We start from the raw sequence: 6,380 nt of genomic DNA, 5'->3' as shown, positions 1-6,380 counted from the left end.
AGCATCCTTCAGCTTCCCCCAGGGCCCCCCCCAAGCATCCTTCAGCTTCCCCCAGGCCCCCCCCCAAGCATCCTTCAGCTTCCCCAGGGCCCCCCCCAAGCATCCTTCAGCTTCCCCCAGGGCCCCCCCCAAGCATCCTTCAGCTTCCCCCAGGGCCCCCCCCCAAGTATCCTTCAGCTTTCCCCAGGGCATCATTTAGCTTCCCCCAGGGCCCCCAAGCACCTTCAATTTCCTCCCAGCAGGGTCCTGCTCCCATGATGTCCTCCTCTATGTGCCGCGGCTCCCAGCTGCTTCTGTGCTTTTATAAGGTTGCGCTCCGTGCGTGTGACGTCATTACCGAGGATGCAGCAGAGAGCCGCGGCACATAGAGGAAGACGCAACTGAAGATTGGGCCCGTCCCGGGCCGGGTTTGATGAAAGGGGGCCCGGAAACTCTGGCGCGGCCGGGCCCCCTTTAAAGCTAAAAGCGCCCGGGCCCGGGACAATCGTACCCCCTGTGCCCCCCTGATGGCGGCCCTGGGTGTGGGTTGTGTGTGCTGGGTTTACTTGGATGGGTTGAACTTGATGGACTCTGGTCTTTTTTCAACCCTATGTAACTATGGAAGTATATGAACACAGGTAGGAGGGCTAAGTAAAACTCATCTGATGCTTAAATTTAAATAGAAATTACACTTTGCATTAAATAGTTTATATTAATTGCATATTGTACCTTGTGTGTTTGCTACCATTATTCTTATATAGCAGTACTAATCCAGATACATGCAAGTGTTCAGGACCAGGGACCTTTATATGTCTCATCTGTATTTGCTGTGAATTATTTATCGAATAAATATCTTTCTGAAATCTTTCAGAGGTTGTTGAGACATGCAGAAATGAGTTACTTGTAAATATGTGACAAATGTTATTATTGAATATTATTGACGTTCCCATAATGCCTCGCTCCTGCACCAAGACAAAGACCGGTGTACATGTGCAGTTAGTAAGACTATGAGGAAGCTTCATGCTGATTGGCTCAGATCACACATTTCTAAGGGGGGAGGGAGTTCTTAGCATTTTTGAGGCAGGGGGGGAGCTGGAGAGCTACGTGTCTCTGGCACAGGAAAACAAAGAAACAACAAATCCTGTTTCTTTTAACAGAGAACTCAGTGCAGCACTCCTGTAAGTGCTTATGGCTGTATTTACATAGACCTTTCTAATAAAGCTTACTTAGTTTTTACCTTTCCCTCTCCTTTAAGGTTCAAGTTAGAAAATGAATTTATCTCAGGGTCAACCGCAAGTTCTCCCTAAATAAGGTACTAGCTCATAGGTTCAGCCCCTCTATAGTAATCCACATTTTAGTGCAATGTTGTTTTCAATCATTGTTTGATGGAGCCTTTTTAAAGAATTAATATGAATAGATATTCCATATTTTATATACTGAGCTTAGTGCACCAGCCTAAAGATTTAGCATCTCTATAGTAGTATCCAGGCCTTTACAGTTGCCATAGGAGCTCCCCACCTTGGATTTTGTTAGAAGCATATACAGTATTTTGTGAGTTGGCCCTAAGCTCAGTAACCAACAGTTCAGGGAGTCAGCAGAAAAAAAGATGGGGAGCTACTGGGGGAATCTTTAGAGGCACAGATCTTTACTGCTAAAGGATTGTGGTTGCCTTGTGCTGGCAGAAGCCTAAAATTTAATGTACAATATTTCTGCCCAACTTCTTTAGTTAAGCTTTTATTTAAGGCTGTGCGATATAATAAGAAAGCTTGTGACCAGCCATTCTAGAAGAAAATGTCAAGATTCAAATTTCAAGGTAACAAGAAACACCTTAACAGAAGCTGGGGGTAAGTAAATCATTCATCTCTTAATAATTCTGTTTTTGTTGTTTTGATTTTATTAATCTTGACCTGTAGGTATTTTGTTGTGTCAATTACTATTTAGATTCAAGGACATTACCCTTCACATTACCCTTCACACAGCAGTTGAACACACAGCACAAAAATTCCCCCAGTTGCTCTCTGTGAGAATAGCCTTGCAAACAGGCTTAGTCTGGGATTTAAAATAGGCCCTGACATTTCAAGTTCACAGAGGCCCAGTTAGCTCCCCACCAGCCCTCTAAATGGAGACCTTTCTATGGGATCTTACAGCAACTGTCCTGGCATTTGCCAGAATCCACTGATTACCAGTCCGGGCCACTGACAGCAAAGAAGGGCAAATGTGCATTTATATAGTGCTTGTTTGGGTTACAATCAAATTGCAATAGGCAAGACACCTTAAATTACCACATGTGCCTCAGCCCTTAGTAACCTACACTTAGTTAGATGTCAGTTACCATTGACAATTTGAGATCTTATTTTGAAGTTATTTTATCTGGATGTAATATTTGGGCTTCTAACTAATGGTGGTAGACAGATATTTGTGATTTAAACCTGATAACATTAAAATAAAAGGAACTTTCAGATTTCACATAATTTCCTTTTAGCTGGAATGTTATATCCAATTACAGAGTGTGTTTTTTTTTTATTTAAATCACACAAGCCAATTATTCTGGCATTCCTTTGTGTGGAGCTAATAAGTTGCTTGGGCATATTTAATGGTTATACACATCTTCTCACACAACTGGCAATCAAGGTGACAGAGGTAATTAGGCATAGATAATTCCTGTGAGCTGAATTAAGTCCCCTTTGTTCTCTATGCCATAATCAGCAGGTTCCATTCTCAAAAAAAGTAATCAACGCAGTACAAATGGTTATCTGTAAAGTCTGGGAAAGACTAGACATCGATCACTGAGTAAAATATCTACAGCATCTCTGACTTAAGGTGGCCATACACATGTCACAGACCGATTCGGGAGTTTATCTGCCCGTATATGGGCACCCCCCACGGGCCTATCCGACTGACATCTGGCCTCAACTTGGGCAGATCTCGATTGGGTAGGTTTGATTTTCTGTCGGATACGGGACCGCATCAACTCATTGATGTGGCCCTCAGTCCAATAGCACGCCCCCTATTGCCAAACAATCAAATTAGCCCGATATTGCCCACCTTAGGTGGCCTTGCCAAATGAGCAGATCTTGCGATGTATGGCCACCTTTAGCTACTTTCCATAAAAAAGGTATGGAAATAAATCTAACCTACTTGCCTGAATCTGAATAATTGTTGAATGTTCATTAGAGAAAAAATGTATTGCTACAATGCTGAAAACAAAATCAGTCCCCAAAAGAAACAAAACTACACGAAGCAACACCTTCAAGACTGGGAGGGAGGATAAGTCAAATTATTAAAATCACAATAACTTAGTGGTTCGCATTGTTGCCTTGCAGCACCAGGGCCAGAACTAGGGGAAGGCAGAAGAGGTGTGCATCTAGGGCACAGCGGTGTTGGAGGGGCACAAAGTACATACCTTTTCTGTCTGTCTACCCCTACTCTTGTGCCTCTGTCTCCCCACTGCCTTTTGATCACTGATGCTTGTCCACTGCTGTGCTGTCACTGTGTGCTCCTAGGATGCCATTGAGGTGGCTGGCAGGGTTGCCTAGGGCATCCAACCAGTTAGGCCAGGCACTGTGCAAAACTGAGGTCCTAGGTTTGATTGCAGACAGGGCTCTATCCTACATGCAATGCATTATTATACTATTACTATAAAATATAATTTGAAATGCCTTATTGCCTTAGAGTTAGTGGTGGGTTAGAAATTACTACCAGTGTTCCCAGTGCTATTATTCAGATTTATCTCCAGATAACTACCTTTTATTATCTCTTATCCATTGCTTTTTACTCACCATCCTATGAATCCTATGATCCCAGGAGGCGGCCTTTAATTCTTAATATGGCAATTTTCTATTTTGGATTATCCAATAGTACATACTACTAAAAAGTTTATTATTATGAAAATGGTTTATTTAGATGAAACAGCCTAATTTAACTGCATTGTCCAGATACTACTCCTCTTACATACTGTATACTGCAGTACTGTATATACATTTAATTTAGCACCATGACCCTTGCTTTACCTACCCTCGTATTGAAGGGAATACTATGAGTTAGCATATATGTGTTTCTACCTTATAGTAAACAATAAAAACACTTTTTTTTCTTGGTGGTAAAGCCCACAAAGAGCTTTAGAGTTTAGGATGTTAGGGTGTCAAATGGAGTTCAATGAAAAGTGTTAATGTGTTTTCAGGCACTTGACACTGTGTACTAAGGGTAAAGGTGCCGGGCAAGTTGCAGTCACCTCGTGAACCATTTATTTAGGTTTTAGGAAAATTGTTGTTTACTTTGCATAACTCGAATAATAGGTTTATCTTGCAGTACAAAGAACCAGATACCTTTTTAATTGTGAGTGTTTCTGAGCACAAAAGGTGCTTTGATTTAAATGCTAAATGCCATTACTGACATTGTGTCCCATTTATGTGCATTGGAGGCCAAAACATTTGAGGCACAAAGCAATCATATACTATCCACACATAATAAGTTTATCATCTAGCTGTTGTATCCTCCTATAAATAATAATTATTTGCACAAGCTAACACAAGCTGCTTAAAATGAACTAATTTCCTTGGACCTACAGTAAAAAAAAATACAGTCCCTAATAAAACATATGGACCTGTTTCTTAAAGGTCTATTGAAAATATGCACCTGACTGGACCTCAAAGCAGGAATCTGAGCTAAAGAAATGATCAAGGAAGATGTAACTATATAGCATCTTGAGAACTAAAAGGCTTCCAAATTCAGTTGTATAATGCTTTCATATATATTGGTGATTGACATAGATAAATAAAGAAATATCTTAAATAAATTAAAATACAGGTATAGGACCCATTATCCAGAATGCTTGGGACCAAAGGTATTCCAGAAAGGGGTCTTTCCATAATTTGGATCACCATACCTTAAGTCTACTAAAAAAATCAATAAAACATTAATTAAACCCAATAGGATTGCTTTGCATCCAATAAGGATTATCTATATCTTAGTTGGTATCAATTACAACATACTGTTTTAATAGAAAAATGAAATCGGTTTTAAAATTCTGTATTATTTGATTTAAATGGAGTCTATGGGAGACAGGCTTTCCGTAATTCGGAGCTTTCTGGATAATGGGATAAGGGATCCCATACCTATAGTATTGATATACTACAGGTATGGGATCCCTTATACCATTATCCAGAAAGCTCTGAATTACGGAAAGTCCGTCTCCCATAGATTCTACAATGCCCACAATTTAAAGCATTTGGAAATGGATTTCCATAGGAAATAGTGCAAGATAAATAGTTTGCATTTCTGAAAAGTGCATACTACAGGAAAGCAATTAGGTGAGTATATTTCTTTTCAAAATGTACCCAAAAACATATCTAAACTGTGCACCGGTGCATGAAGATTTTTAAAGCAAATCTGATTTTTAAAGCAAAGTGTGCATTTTCAGCCAGTGTTTATCCACAGGTGAAGAATTTGCCCTCTGTGGCATTAGCCATATTATGAATAAGAATTAGACTTATATAATTCCTGGACTGGATCATTATTGTCCAAATGACATAGGGTCAGTTGACATTCCTGTTTTTACATATTGTCACTTCCAAATAAGCATATTGTGACATATTGTCACTAACAAATAAGCAAACGATTTTTCTTTTTTTTTTTTACTGCTTGTAATCAGGTGCATGAAAATGTTTTGCAAATGTAGCACAAAAATAAAGGGTACACTGGTGATCTGTTCAGAGTAATATTATATGAATATCTTTATTATGTCCCAATGTCTCTAACTAGAATAGACAAGGCATATCAGTATGTTGTATATGTAATTATCACAATTTCTGGTATATGATATATATTTTTGGCAGCAATAGTATGATTGCTGTAGAAGTATCTTCCTACTGGTTTGTTACATGAGACCTCTGCTTTTACCACTTATTAACTAAAAGTATTAAATTCTAAATGAGTGAATTTGATATACAAACTGTGGCCTATCCAAACCAGATAGGGCCTTTATCCAGTCACAGAGACACTAAGCAAGTCACAAGATACACTAAGCAATTCACAAGATCACAGCCACAGTCCCAAATAACAAAGCAGGATGAAAAGCCTTTTAGCTAAATGGATCATAAATATTTAAAGGACCATGATGCTGTCCCACTGCGCCCCCTAGTTTTGCTATAGAAGTTGCTAAAAAACATAATCATAGATGCAAGAAAATTCACCATTGAGAATTCTACTGATAAAAAAACTTAATTATAAATGCAAAAGAATTGACCAGTGAGAATGCTGATTCTCAGTACAGGTATAGGATCCCTTATCCGGAAACCTGTTATCCAGAAAGCTCCAAATTACGGAATGCCCATCTCCCATAGACTCCATTTTAATCAAATCATTCAGAATTTTAAAATTGATTTCCCTTTTCTCTGTAGAAA

This window comes from Xenopus tropicalis, chromosome 4, assembly GCF_000004195.4.
Source record: "Xenopus tropicalis strain Nigerian chromosome 4, UCB_Xtro_10.0, whole genome shotgun sequence".
NCBI lineage: Eukaryota > Metazoa > Chordata > Amphibia > Anura > Pipidae > Xenopus > Xenopus tropicalis.
The sequence above is the reverse complement of the archived record's forward strand: the minus strand, read 5'-3'. Positions refer to the sequence as shown.